The sequence below is a fragment of the Pongo abelii genome, chromosome 2, assembly GCF_028885655.2.
Source record: "Pongo abelii isolate AG06213 chromosome 2, NHGRI_mPonAbe1-v2.0_pri, whole genome shotgun sequence".
Classification (NCBI taxonomy): domain Eukaryota; kingdom Metazoa; phylum Chordata; class Mammalia; order Primates; family Hominidae; genus Pongo; species Pongo abelii.
The window spans coordinates 11029657-11045715 of NC_085928.1; the positions used below are offsets into that span (position 1 = coordinate 11029657).

Sequence of the window (16059 nt, forward strand, 5' to 3'; positions counted from 1 at the left end):
TGGCAAAGACAAGGCCTTCCTAATACTGTTTGCTGCAAGAAAAGAAAAAGACTTTGGGCCTCTGGATCTCAGCTCCAAGACGCTAAAAAAGAGAGTGAGTGGGAAAACAAAGTTGAGAGAGACAAGGATAAAGGAGGAAACAGCAAGAATGAAAGGCAGATAGATGAAATGGGCTGGGTACCAGGAGAATGCAGGCCTCTCAGCATGGGCACAGGACACTGGCATCTGGCTCTGAAAGCAGGGCTGCCAGCAGCATCTTCTCCAGATCAGCATCTTTCCTCAGACTGAAGGCAGCCCTTGCTCCAGTCCTGACCCCTCAGCTGATGCCCAGCTGCTCAATTGGACTCCAAAACCACACACAAGGCAGGAGGCTAGCAGATGCATCTCTGTCTTCTAACAAGCAGATTGCAACTAAGTGTTCTCCTAGAGGATGCACTTCCAGGAGAAAATCCCTTAAAGAAAAAACTTCAGGGATCTAGTTCCACTTCATGAAACCGGGCAAGAATGAATATTGTCACTTCAATGCTACCACTGCCTCAGGCCAAATCAGAGTGTTACTGCTTCTAACTCTTGTGCTAGAAATGGCCCTGCTGGTCTGAGACCTCTGTGCGTGTATGTCTGTCTTGGCCTCTTCCACTGTCTTGACTGTAAAGATCCTGGGGTAGAAACTGTTCATTGGCCCCCTAGCAGCCGCTCCCCTCTAAAGCTGCTACCTTCCTTCATGCCAGTGGAGTCCTAGTTTTGTAGGCATTTACTTCATGCCTCTGATCTCAGGAAAGGCAGGCTCTTCTGGCAGCCTCAGGGGAAGCTGTGCCCAATCTAGTGCAACTATGGTAATCCTACTGTCCTTTACAGTGGCGGGTCTGAGATGGTCACAGGTCTCAGCTCCAGCCAATGAGACATGTGCAAAAGTGGCTGGAGAAGTGTCTTTCCTGCTTGAGGTGCTGATGTGAGGACTGGATGCCTTGTGACCATGAGCGAAAAGGCCACAGAACTGTGGGGAAGCCACTATCTGCTCAGACACAGGTGGAATAGCACACTATATCAGCATTCGTCTTTCTGCAGTCTTCTTGTGCAGGAAGATAATACATCGTTGGTCTGTTAAGCCTCTGATAGTTGGGTGTTCTGTCCCTTGAGGCCAAAAGCAGTCCACACACAGCAGCATTACCCTGAAGCACAGCCTCTTCACACACCTTGTTAATTAATCCAAAGACCTGAAACAGCACCACAGAGGTAGGATGACCAACGGTCTTAGCAAGCGGGCCATCAAGGCCACTGCAAGTCTAGACAGGCAAGCCAGAATCAAGATGGCCCTCCAAAGCAAGGGAGAATCAGGCAAAGATAAGTGGCCATCTGTGTAATAAAAGGGGGAAAGATTAAGCAGGGAAAAGAAAGTACAGAAAATACTTTTTTGTATATGCATCAACTACCTCTGGATGAACACAGAAGAAATCAATAACAAGTCTTACCCAAGGCAGGGAGCCAGGCGGCTGGAAGATTGGAGTGATGGAGCCTTTTTATTGGATACCTTTGGACTTTTGAATCATGTCAATGTATTATCTGTTCAAAAATAAAACCACAAATGAAGGAAATTAATAGAAAAAACTAAAAACAAAAGGTGGGAGAAACCCTCCCTTAGGTGTTTCCCTAACTTTCATTATCCAAGTGCTGAAATCACTTGAAGACAAACCATTCTTAAATTCTGGACGGCTAGACCCAAGCTTACGTGCCTGATAGGAGCTCTCCATTAAAAGGGATGATTAGTGTGACAAACACAGAAGCATCACACTGAGACTTTGTTTTTTAAACATACAAAAGGTAAATCACTATACGATTTGCTTACTACAGTATTAGTGATATAAGCTCATTGGCAGGATCTGGAACACACTTAACTGACCAAAAGGAATATTCTCTCACACTTTCATTGATTAAGTCTCTACAGCTGGCTCTGATGTACTCACAAGACCAGTATATAGTAGATACTGAGCTGGATGCTAAAGAGAAGTAAAGATAAATAGGACATGACTTTTTCTTGCCCTAAGGAGTTTATAAACTTAATAGGGCAGATAAGACATACAACAGAGGTGCTTTATATCTGTATTTATCTATTATGAAATCCACTATATATGCTTGGCAAAAACTAAATATTTTTACTTTCAACAAGCATGCCAGGACAACTCAATGGGGAAAGACTAGTCTTTTCAACAAATAGTGCTGGGACAAATGGATATCCAGAGTTTTGTTTGTGAATAATGGAGTTAGACCTCTGTCTTACACCTTACATAAAAATTAACTCCAAAGACATCACAGACCTAAATACAAGAGCTAAAATTATAAAATTCTTTTTCTTTTTTTTTTTTTTGAGATGGAGTCTCGCTCTATCAGCAGGCTGGAGTGCAGTGGAGCGATCTCGGCTTACCGCAACCTCCACCTCCCAAGTTCAAGCGATTCTCCTGCCTCAGCCTCCTGAGTAGCTGGGACTACAGGCACGCGCCACCATGCCCAGTTAATTTTTGTATTTTTAGTGGAGACAGGGTTTCACTATGTTGGCCAGGCTGGTCTCAAACTTCTGACCTCATGATCCACCTGCCTTGTCCTCCCAAAGTGCTCAGATTACAGGCGTGAGGCACTGCACCCGCCCTAAAACTATAAAATTCTTAGAAGAATCATAGGTGTAAGTCTTCAGGACCTTGGGTTAGGCAAAATCTTACTAGAGGTGACAATAAAAGTACCAGCAATAAAGAAAAATTACCAGGCACAGTGGTTCATGCCTATAATCCCAACACTTATTTAAATACACAAATAATAAAAAGTAGGTAAACTGGACTTCATCAAAATTTAAAACTTTTGGCCTGGTGTAGTGGTTCATGTCTGTAATCCTTTGGGAGGCATTGCTTGAGCCCAGAAGTTCAAGACCAGCCTAGGCAACATAGTGAGATCCTCTCTCTACCAAAAAAAAAAAAAAAAAAAAAAAAAAAAAATTTTAATGAGCCAGGCGTGGTGGCACATGGCTGTAGTTCCAGCTACTCAGGAGGCTGAGGTGGGAGGATTGGTTGAGTCCAGGAGTTCAAGGCTGCATGCAGTGAGCTATGAACACACCACTGCACTCCACCTGGGCAACAGGGCAAGACCCTGTCTTCGAAAAACACTGAAAATTTTTGTGTTTCAAAGGAAACTATCAAGTAAGTGAAAAGAAACCCAGGAAATGTGAGAAAATTTTTGTAAATCATTATCTCAAAGGATTACTATCCAGAACATATCAAAAAAACCTCCTTCAGCTCAACAGCAAAAAGACAAATAATCCAATTAAAAATGGACAAAGGAGCTGAATAGACATTTCTCCAAAAAAGATATATAAATGGCCAATAAGCACATGAAAAGATATTCAACATCATTAGCCATTAAGAAAATGCAAATCGTAACCACAGTGAGATACCACATCACACCCACTAGGATGCCTATACTCAAAAAGACAAGCGTTGGTGAAGATGTGGAGAAACTGGAACCCTCACACATTGCTAGTGCAAATGTAAAATGGTGCAGGCAGCCACTTTGGAAAACAGTCCGAACATTCCTCAGAAAGTTAAACATAGAGTTACTATTTGATCCAACCATTCCATTGCAAAGTATATAACCAAGAAATAAAAACATATCCACGGAAAAACTTGTAGACAAATGTTTACAGCAGCACTATTCATAGTAGCTAAAAAAGTGGAAACAGCCCAAATATCCATCAACTGGTTAACGGACATATAAAATGTGATATGGCCAAACAACGGAATATTGGCAGTAGAAGGAAATGAAGTACTAATACATGCTACAGCATAGATGAATCTTGAACACATTATGCTAAATGAGAAGCTAGTCACAAAGACCACATATTCTATGATTCCATTTATATGGCATGTTCAGAACACACAAAAATCCATAGAGACAAAGTTGATTAGATGTTGCCTGGGACTAAGGGTTGTGGGAAATAGGGAGTGACTGCTAATGGGTAGAGAGTTTCTTTTGGGAGTGACAAAAATGTTCTAAAATTGACTGTGGTGATGGTTGTACAACTCTATGAATATACTAAAAATAATTGAGTTAGATACTTTGAATGGGAGACATATGGTAAGTGAATTATATCTTAATAAAGCTGTTAAAATAAAACCAGTTTTCTTTAAGCTTTGAAAATGGAGAACAATTGCCATTCCTCTCAACGAGCAAATGCCTTGGAAAGGAGCTCAACATGCCTGCTACAGGGCTGCCACCTATGGCCATGCAGGTGGAGCTCCAGAGTGGGAAGTATGCAGTGTGGCAGTGCTTATCTAAGCAGAAGAGGTGCCTCCTGCAGTCTGCCTCATTTCTGTGTGTCTCCTAGAGGGTATCTTGTTACACTTAACAAGCTCATCCAATGTTGAAGATTAGCATTTTTCCTGTAACATGGCCCCAAAACACAAGCGACTATTTCACGTGGTTCTGATTTGGTGCTGAAATAACTATTGATTTGGTAACTAATGATCTGGGGCTGATCTGATGCTGAAATAGTGATTTGCCTAATGTAGAAGAAAAAAACTGAGTGTACTGAACTGCAAACCCAAACCTAACCAGTCTTCCTTCCTAAAATGTATGCCTGGGTAGTTTTGACCATGTATGATTTCTACCTTACAAGCTGATTTGAAGTCTGAATACCTTGGAAAAGACAAATCCATTAAATAAAAACATAGAAAACCAGGTAAAATAAGTATCATAAAAAGAAATGTTATGGGTTTCAAGGGAGGGGAGAAGAAATGACAGCTGACTGGCAGAGTAGCATGGGACGAGAATGGCTGGTGTGGCAGGTGAAGTCTGAGCTAGACACAGAGGGTGGAAGAGACCGAGACAGGTGGGCTGGCTCAAAGGCATAGAGCGGCAGGGAGGCAATAATGAAAAGGAAGACCCTCAAACTAGAGGCCAGGCCTTCACCCACAGCTCTGGCACTTTCTAGCAGTGTGGCTGGGGCAAGTCACTTTGCCTCTTTGTGTCCCAGTTTCCTATAAAGTGGGAATAACACCATATGTAATTGAATCTAAGACACCATCGATTATAACATGAACCATTATTCCATTACCACTAAGAAAAAAAATGATGTTGGTTATGTCACTGGTTATAAAATGTATCCCTAATTCAAAGATGTTATAAGAAAAAAATTCACCTCAGAATTGAATATGGTAACAACTACTCAGAGTTGATATGAGAATTAAGTGATTATATGTAAAGTAAATATAATTGCTGTTGTTGCTATCAATATTTGACAAATATCTGTCGAGCAACTACTAAGTGCCCTCAAGGTCCTATGCATAAGATAAACATGGTCCCAATCCTTAGGAATTCAGAATCAATCCAAACAGGACAAAAAACAGGGAAGTCAGAAGTGGGATGTGTGCAGGACTGGTCACGGGTGGTGGTCTCTAGCTTGACTGGAATATAACTGAAGCCTCACTTTACCGAGCTGAGAGAATGTAAGGCGGATTAGGATCTAAAGTAAAGAGAGCATCAGACATAATCAGAACTATTCTTGAAAAACCCTGTCTCCCCTGTGAAGTACATATATACAACTTCATATCCAATTCTGTAAGATACTACAAAGGCAGTGACATAGAGTACCCAGGATAGCATCCATATGCAAAATATAATTTAGGAGCCATGTTGTACCAAAAACAATGTTCACATTAAAATGCACTGTAGCAAGATGTTCAAACTATTAATGGAGAAATTATTAAAGAAGACCCAAGACAACCAGAGGCACAGCCAATTCATGTTTCCCACACCACATTCACCCCAAGGCAACACCTACTAAGGGAATGGTAGCTGAGCCAATCATCCTATTCTTCCACTTCAGATCCCAGCTCACCTTCCACACCGGTCTCCGTGATGCTGGGCCTGGCTGGCACTCAGCGAATCCCACTCCCACGTGGCCATGTGGCTCCATGAGAGTCTCTCCAATAAGAAGAGCTACAGGAAATCTGCACCTGCACCCTGTCTGCTTCCTCTCCCTTCTTGTTCTGAGGAACATGACCCCAGCAGGGTTCCTTTACCGGATCAGTTCTGCCCTGGAGCAGCCGCTGATTTCAGCCTGCAGCTTTTCCAAAACCCGCAGAAGCAACTTCATCATACCCCACCCTTGAAGATAAAAGCCCCAGCCAAGAGGTGCCCCTCCATGAAGCTCTGAGTTACATGGGGACTTTCCTTAACCTCTAGAGTTTTAGTAACTGCAACATCTTCCCTTTGATTCTTCAGCCCTACAGCTGGTGGTAGCTGCTTCTTGCGGTTGCTACCTCCATAATACTTTAATGTTCCCTTTTTACCCGTTCAATAACCTAGTTAATAACCTTGTACCTAGTTACTGACTTTTGAAATCAAATTCTCTGCTCCAATAATTGCTGTAGTTTCTCCTGGCTGGGCCTTAACTGATACAGCAACATATTACTCCTCACTTTCTATTTTAAATTCTCTCTCCGGACATGAAGAGGCAATTCATAAGAAAGGGAAAAATCAGGCCCATAAATATATGAAAAATATTCAATCTCTACTTGAAACCAAAGAAACAAAAATTAATACCACTGACACACATTTCTGCCTGTCAGATCAACAAGATGGAAAAGGATGCTAGGACTCAGTGCTGGCCACAGGCACTCTCAGACACTGCTGGTAGGAACGTAAACTGGAATTACTGTCTTATGGAGGAAAATCTGATGATAATGTGAACCAAATCTTTGAAATTTAGGTCAAAAAATAAGACACTGCAAGAGTAGATTCACTTCTTCCTATTGCCTCTGCAAATATAGCTAAAAACCCTGGACATCACATACACAAAGCAGATATAAAAAGATTCTAAAAAGTAGACACAAGAAGGCAGTGTGGCTAGGGGCCTCAGGACCCAGAATGATAGGACAGTGGATTCTCTGAGTTTTCTTCTTGCCTCATTATCTCAGACTGGGTGCTGGAGGGGATGCCAATGGGAATAAACCAGGAAAGCCCCCCAGAAAAGCCAGCTCTTTCTAGCCAAAGGACCAGGAAAGAAGCAACTTAGCAAGACAGTCAACTTTCAGACAGTAAACTTTTAGATAACAACTACACTGCTCCAGCCTAACACCACAGAAATAGTTGCACTGCCACCCTCATCAGCAAAGGCCAACTGGAGACCCTGGACTTCCACCCTCACAAAACAAGATGCCTCAACCCACCTTCCCTGCCAGGGTGTCAGAGAAGAGCAAGGGTGGTGGATCTCTGACTACCACCCAAGCGTGGTGAGGCATTCCCTGTCGGTGGAGATCACTTGGGGAGCAGTAAGCAGATGCCCTTCCCCATCCCAGCCAGGGTGGTATCAGAGAGAGGCCTAGTGGGGAGCACGAAGTCGTGGTTCCAGGAATTTACAAGTAATAAAATGACACGGAACTACACATATACATTGTACCAATGCCAATTTTATGGTTTTGATATTGTATATTTACACAAGATATAACTTCTGAGGGAAATATGATGAAGGATATATGGGCCTTCTCGCTACTATCCTTACAACTTCCTGTAAATCTGTAATTTACAAAAAAAAAAGTTTTAAGAAAGCCTTTGCAAAGGGACATAAGAGAACTTTTTGGGAAGCTGAACAGGCTCTGTATCTTGACTGAGGTGGTTATTATATGGTTGTTACATGTTACACTCAGCAAAGTCACCAACCTGAGCACTTAACGTGTGAATTTTATTGTGTATACATTAAACCTCAATAAGTTATATTTTAAAATATGCTATTAAAATATCTGAATCATATCAGTACTAATAAACAGGAAATAAAACTCTTAAATAGAATGCCAACTAGTAAATATAGAAGACATTACAGAAATATAAAATCATCATTTTATAACCACTAGCACAGTGATTCAGACAAGAATTATCAAAGAAGAGAAAAATGGTAGGACAGGCAGCTCCAAGCTCTCATCCTCCCACAGAAACATAGAAAAACATGCAGAGGCTGGGCACAGTGGCTCACACCTATAATCCCAGCACTTTGGGAGGCCGACGCAGGAGGATTGCCTGAGCTGAGGTGTTCAAGACCAGCCTGGGCAACATAGTGAAACCCCATCTCTACTAAAATACAAAAAATTAGCCGGGCATGACAGTGTGTGCCTGTAATCCCAGCTACTTGGAAGGATGAGGCAGGAGAATTGCTTGAACCTGGGAGGCAGAGGTTGCAGTGAGCCAAGATTGTGCCACTGCACTTCGCCTGGGCGACTCTGAGACTCTGTCTCAAAAAAAAAAAAAAAAAGCAGAAACTGTCAGAACCAACTTTCTCAAAGCTCTGAAAAATAGTCCAAAGTTTAAAACAAGCAAGAGAATGCTGAATAAAGAAAAAGGCCACTTGAAAACAGTGGGAAAACTTTCTGGTGTTTTTACTTGCCTTTGCCCTATTGCTGTCATGGCTCAGTTGTAGCCACATTCCCAATGTGAGACTCTGGTCCTTGGTTCCACAGGGAGCAGGGCAGGTATTATTCGTAAATTATTGTGTGCATCTGTTCTAACCTGTCTGACAGCTGCCTGAAGGACTGATGCAAAGCACTTCTCCCTTTCACCTAACTCAGAACTAAGGCTGGAAAAGGGCAGGTGTTACTTGAAAATACTGCAGGGAGAAAACACCTGCAAGAAATTACACAAGAAGACCATCCCCAAGACATATAATCATCAGATTCTCCAAGGTCAAAATGTTAAAGGCAGTTAGAGAGAAAGGGCAGGTCACCTACAAAGGGAACCCCATCAGGCTAGCAGCAGATCTTTCTACAGAAACCCTGCAAGCCAGAAGAGATTGGGGCCAAATTCAGCATTCTTTAAGAAAAAAAAAAAAAGTCTAACCAAGAATTTCACAACCAGCCAAGCTAAGCTTCATAAGTAAAGGAGAAATAAGATCCTTTTCCAACAAGCAAATGCTGAGGGAATTCATTACCACCATAACTGCCTTACCAGAGGTCCTGAAAGGAGCACCAAATATCAAAAGGAAAGACTGTTACTGGCCACTACAAAAACACACCAAAGTACATAGACCAGTGACACTATGAAGCAACCACACAAACAAATCTGAATAAACAGCTAATAACATGATGACAAGTTCAAATTCGCACATATCAATACTAACCTTGAACACAATTGGGCTAAATACCCCATTAAAAGGCACAGAGTGGCAAGCTGGATAAACAAGACCCAATGGTATGCTGTCTTCAAGAGACCCATCTCACATGGCAGTGACATCCACAGGCTCAAAATAAAGGAATACAGAAAAATCTACCAAGCAAATGGAAAACAAAAAATAGCAGGAGTTGTAATCCTAATCTAAGAGAAAACAGACTTTAAACCAACAAAGATAAAAAAGATAAAGGGCGTTACACAATGGTAAAGAGTTTGATTTAACAAGAAGACCTAACTATCCTAAATGTATATATACCCAACACAGGAGCACCCAGGTTCATAAGGGAAATTCTTAAAGACCTGTGATCAGGCCTGTAATTCCAGCACTTTGGGAGGCTGAGGCAGGCGGATCACGAGGTCAGGAGATCAAGACCATCCTGGCTAACACGGTGAAACCCCATCTCTACTAAAAATACAAAAAATTAGCCAGGCGTGGTTGCGGGCACCTGTAGTCACAGCTACTCGGGAGGCTGAGGCAGGAGAATGGCGTGAACCCAGGAGGCGGAGCTTGCGGTGAGCCAAGATTGAGCCACTATGCTCCAGCCAGGGTGACAAAGCAAGACTCTATCTCAAAAAAACAAAAAACCTATGAAGAGACTAACATTCCTACATAATAGTAGGGGTAGATTTCAACACCCCACTGACAGTATTAGAGAGACCACTGAGGCAGACAATTAACAAAGATACTCAAGACCTGGACTCAACACTTGACCAAATGGACCTAATATACATCTACAGAACTCTCCACCCAGAAACAACTTCATATTGCCACATGGCACATACAGAATGACTTTTGGATAAGTAATGAAATTAAGGAAGAAAACAAGAAATTATTTGAAACTAATGAGAACAAAGATACAACATACCAGAATCTCTCAGGACATAGCTAAGGCAGTGTTAAGAGGGCGGTTTATAGCACTAAATACCCACATCAAAAACTTAGAAAGATCCCCAATTAACAACCTAAATCACAACTAGAAGGACCAGAGAAGCAAGAGCACAACAGCCCCAAAACTGGAAGACAAAAAATAACCTAAATCAGAGCTGAACTGAAAGAAATTGAGACATTAAAAACCATACGAAATATCAACAAACCCAGGAGTTGGTTATTTGAAAAAATAAATAAGATAGACCAGTAGGTAGACTAATAAAGAAAATAAGAGAGGAGAACCTCCCTTTAGGGGCCAGGTGCAGTGGCTCATGCCTGTAAGCCCAGTACTTTGGGAGGCCGAGGTGGGCGGATCAAGATCACGAGGTCAGGAGATCAAGACCATCCTGGCCAATATGGTGAAACCCTGTCTCTACTAAAATACAAATTAGCCGGGCGTGGTGGTGCGTGCCTGTAGTCCCAGCTACTCAGGAGGCTGAGGCAGGGGACTCGCTTGAACCTGGGAGGCGGAGGTTGCAGTGAGCCGAGATTGTGCCACTGCACTCCAATCTAGCAACAGAGCAAGACTCCATCTCAAAAAAAAAAAAAAAAAAAAAAAGAAACGGAAAAAGAAAAAAAGAAATAACAAAGGGTACATTACCACTGACCCCACAGAAATAGAGAAAACCATCAGAGACTACTACAAACCACTCTATGCAAAGAAACTAGAAAATCTAGAAGAAGTGGATAAATTCCTGGACACACACAACCTCCCAGGACTAAACCAGAAATAAATTAAATCCCTGAACAGACCAATAACAAGTTCTAAAATTGAATTAGCAATAAAAACCCTACCAACCAAAAAAAGTGCAAGACCAAATGGATTCACAGCTGAATTCTACCAGATTTATAAAGAATAGTTGGTACCATTCCTACTGAAACTATTTCAAAAAATTGAGGAGGAGGGACTTCTCCACCACTCATTCAATGAGGCCACCATCATCTTGATACCAAAAACCTGGCGGAGACACAACAAAAAGAGAAAGCTTCAGCCCAATATCCTTGATAAACACAGATGCAAAAATCCTAAACAAAATACCAGCAAACCAAATCCAATAGCACACAGAAAAGCTAATCCATCATGATCAAGTAGGCTTTATCCCTGGGATGCAAGGTTGGTTCAACATATGCATATCAATAAATGTGATTCAACCCATTCACTGAACTAAAAACCAAACCACATGACCATCTCAATAGATGCAGAAAAGTTTCCTATAAAATTCAGCATCCCTTCGTGTTAAAAACCCTCAATAAGTTAGGCATTGAAGGAGCATACTTGAAAATAAGAGCTATCTATGACAAATCCACATCCAATATCATATTGTATGGGCAAAAGCTGGAAGCATTCCCCTTGAAAACTGGCACAAGACAAGAATGTCCTTTCTGACCACTTCTATCCAACATATTATTGGAAATCCTGGCCAGAGCAATCAGGCAAAAGAAAGAATAAACAGCATCCAAACAGGAAAAGAGGAAGTCAAATTATCCCTATTTGCAGACGACATGATTCTATATCTAGTCTCTGCCCAAAGCTCCCTGATCTGATAAACAACTTCAGCAAAGTTTCAGGATACAAAAGCAACATACAAAAATCAGTAGCATTACTATACACCAACAACATCCAAGCCAAGAGCCAAATCAAGAGCACAATCCCATTCACAATAGCCACAAAAAGAATAAAATACCTTAGAATACACGTAACCAAGGAGGTAAAAAATCTCTACAATGAGAATTACAAAACAAAACAAAACATGGCTCAAAGAAATCAGAGATGACACAAACAAATGGAAAAACATTCTATGCTCACAGATACAAAAAACTAGTATCATTAAAATGGCCATACTGCCCAAAGCAATTTACAGATTCAATGCTATTCCTATCAAATTACCAACGATATTCTTCACAGAATTACGAAAAACTATTTTAAAATTCATATTGAATTCATATTCAAAAAAGAGCCCGGGCCAGGTATGGTGGCTCATGCCTGTAATCTCAGCACTTTGGGAGGCCAAGCTGGGTGGATCACTTGAGGTCAGGAGTTCAAGACTAGCCTGGCCAATGTGGCAAAACCCCATCTCTACTAAAAGTACAAAAAAAATTAGCCAGGAGTGGTGGCACAGGTCTGTAATCCCAGCTACTCGGGAGACTGAGGCAGGAGAATCGTTTGAACTGGGAGGCAGAGGTTGCAGTGAGCCAAGATCGCACCACTGCACTCTAGCGTGGGCAACAGAGTGAGACTCCGTCTCAAAAAAAGGAAAGAAAAAAAGAGCCCAAATAGCCAAGGCAATCCTAAGCAAAAAGAACAAAGCGGGAGACATCATGTTACCCAACTTCAAACTATACTACAGGGCTACAGTAAACAAAACGGCAGAGTATTGGTACAAAAACAGACACACAGACCAATGGAACAGAATAGAGAACCCAGAAGTAATGCCACATACCTAAGAATCATCTCATCTTTGACAAAACCAGCAATGAGGAAAAGACTCCCTATTCAATAAATGGTGCTGTGATAACTGGCTAGCTATATGCAGAAGAGTGATACTGAACCCCTACCTTACAATACATACAAAATCAACTCAAGATGGATTAAATATTTAAATGTAAAACCTAGAACTATAAAACACCGGAAGATACCATTCTGAACATAGGACCTGGCAAATATTTCACAACAAAGACACCAAAAGCAATTGCAACAAAAACAAAAATTGGCAAATGGGATCTAATTAAACTAAAGAACTTCTGCAGAGCAAATTAAACTATCAACAGAGTAAACATGCAACCTACAAAATGGGAGAAATATTTGCAAACTATACATCTGACAGAGGTCTAATACCTAGAATCTATAAGAAACTTAAGCAAATTAATAAGCAAAAAAAAACCCCATTAAGCAGTGGGCAAAGGACATACATGCAGCCAATGAGCATATGAAAAAATGCTCAACATCACTAACCATTAGAGAAATGCAAATCAAAATCAAAATGAGATACCATCTCACACCAGTCAGAATATTATTAAAAAGTCAAAAAATAATAGATGTTGGCGAGGTTCTGGGGAAAAGGGAATGCTTATAGACACTGCTGTGGGAATGTAAATTACTTCAGCCTCTGTGGAAAACAATGTGGCGAGATTCCCCAAAGAACTTAAAATTGAACTATCATTCAATCCAGCAATCCCATTATTGGGTATATACCCAAAGGAATATACATTGTTCTGCCATAAAGACACACGCATGCATATTGTATTAGTCCGTTCTTGCACAGCTATAAAGAAATACCTCAGACTGGGTAGTTTATAAAGAAAAATGGTTTAACTGGCTTGCAGTTCTGCTGCACAGGAGGAACAGGTACACAAGAAGAACAAGTTCTTCCTGTGCATGGCTGTACAGGAAGCATAGTGGCTTCTGCTTCTGCAGAGACCTCAGGAAGTTTCCAATTATGGTGTAAGGCAAAGGCGGAACAGCTGTCTTACAGGGCAGAAGCAGGAGCGAGAGAGAGAGGTTAGGGGAGGTGCTACACACTTTTAAATAAACAGATCTCACAAGAATTCACTCACTATCACACAAACAGCACTAAGGGGATGGTGCTAAACCATGCATGAGAAATCTACCCCCACGATCCAATCACTGCCCACTAGGCCCCACCTCCAACACTGGAGATTACAATTCGACATGAGATTTGGGCGGGGACACAGACCCAAACCATATCACATATGTTCACTGCAGCACTATTCACAATAGGAAAGATATGGCATCAACCTAAATACTCATCAATGGTACACTGGATAAACAAAATGTGGTATATGTACATCATGGAATACTATGCAGACATAAAAAAGAATGAGATGGTGTCCTTTGTGGCAACATAGATGGAGCTGGAGGCCATTATCCTAAGCAAACTAACACAGGAACAGTAAACCAAAGGCTGCACGTTCTCACTTACACGTGGGATCTAAACAATGAAAACACTTGGATACTAGGAGGGGAACAACAGACACTGGGGCCTACTTGAGGGTGGAAGGTAGCAAGACGGAGAGAATCAGAAAAAATACCCTTTGGGTACTAGGCTAATTATCTGGGTGATGAAATTATTAGTACACCAAACCCCTGTGACATGCAGTTTACCTATATAATAAACCTTCACAAGCACCCCTGAACCTAAATGTTGAAAATAAATAAATAGAAATAAAAAACAGAAAATGCTTTGGGTAAGCTAACAACACACAGGTGCCTGGTGGGAAAATCATGGTCTGGACAGAAAAGAGAGCACCTAACAGGCATGGGAGGAAAAGTCAGGAAAGATTCTTTGGAAATCTAGGAATGAGAAAGGGCAGCTGGGACATGGTGACACCAAGAGAGTAGAAGCCCCCAGACTCACCGAGGGCCTCAGCCACAAAGTGATCATGTCTGCGGCACGTGGGCAGAACTACACCTTGGCCTTGATGAAAACGGGCTCCATGTTTGCGTTTGGGGAGAACAAGATGTGGCAGCTGGGCCTTGGCAACCCGACAGACACTATCCCCAGCCCCGCACAGATAATGTACAATGGCCAGCCAATTACCAAAATGGCCTTTGGGGCTGAATTCAGTATGATAATGGACTGCAAAGGAAACCTCTATTCCTTTGGGTGCCATGAATATGGTCAGCTGGGACACAACTCGGATGGGAAGTTCATCGCCCAGGCACAGCGGACAGAGTACAACTACAGACTGGTTCCCCAGTGAGTGGCCAACTTCATTGAGGCAGATCCTGCCTGTACCAAATGTAGTTGTGTGAGACGTAGCCTGTGGCGCTAACCACACACTGGTCCTGGACTCCCAGAAGTGAGTCTTCTCCTGGGGCTTCGGTGGCTATGGCCGGCTGGGCCACACAGAGCAGGATGAGATGGTCCCCCACCTGGTGAAGCTGTTTGACTTCCCTGGACATGGGGTGTCCCAGATCTATACTGGTTATACCTGCTCCTTTGCCATCAGTGAAGTGGGTGGTCTGTTTTTCTAGGGGGCCACCAACACCTCCCGTGAATCTACCACATACCCGAAAGCAGTGCAGGACCTCTGTGGCTGGAGAATCCAGAGCCTGGCTTGTGGGAAGAGCAGCATCATTGTGGCCACCAACGAGAGAGCACCATCAGCTGGGGCCCATCACCGACCTTCGGGGAACTGGGCTACGGGACCACAAGCCCAAGTCTTCCACTGCAGCCCAGGAGGTGAAGACTCTGGATGGCATTTTCTCAGAGGAGGTCACCATGGGCTACTCACACTCTTTGGTGACAGCAAGAGACAAAAGTGAGACCGAGAAAGAGAAGAGCAAGAAACTACCAGAATACAACCGCCGAACCCTTTGATGCTCCCAGAGACTTCTCCGACTCTACACCTCTCATGGCAGCTGTCATTTCCATGTGCACTGGGATGGGAAGTCAAACGAGGTATTTAAAAAAGCAAAAGCTGACCTAAGGTGCATTTTTGTTTAGACTCCATAAGATTCCATTTTACAAGTGATCCAATATTTACCTTTTGTTCTGTATGCTTTCCAAAGTACGTTTTTTTCCCTTAATGTCTAATTAAAATACTTGCTGATAGTTGACTTACCATTCCTACAAGAGGCAGAAACTTTCAGCAATCTAGGTTTTTTTTTAAGTTTTTTCTTTCTTCCTCTCCTGAATACACTCCCCAAAACACCCCTTTCCAGTTAAAATTACCATCGTGATCCAAGCAGATGCTACGTAGAAGAGGAATCGCCATTTAATCAGAAAAAATGTCCCTTACAGGAACCAGCAGCAGCCAGGCAAAGTCACTGGCCTGCTTCCATCCAAAACCACGCTCGCATACTTCGGTCCTCCTTTCCTGCTTTTTCTTGCAGATTGGCCTAAGCCGGTGTTGGTTCTGTTTCTCCCCTTGGCTGCCTATAATCTGCTGTGTCCCCCCTGGAGGGGGAT

The 16059-nt window shown here is 42.3% G+C and overlaps 1 protein-coding gene and 1 pseudogene across 10 annotated transcripts in view; one reads left to right on the forward strand and one right to left on the reverse strand.

Moving 5' to 3' along the window:
• CHCHD6 (coiled-coil-helix-coiled-coil-helix domain containing 6) overlaps window positions 1–16059 on the reverse strand; it is a 247727-nt gene that overhangs the window by 170071 nt on the left and 61597 nt on the right. The gene's annotated exons all lie outside the window — the stretch shown is intronic.
• LOC103890080 (protein RCC2-like) lies at window positions 4235–15468 on the forward strand (annotated as a pseudogene).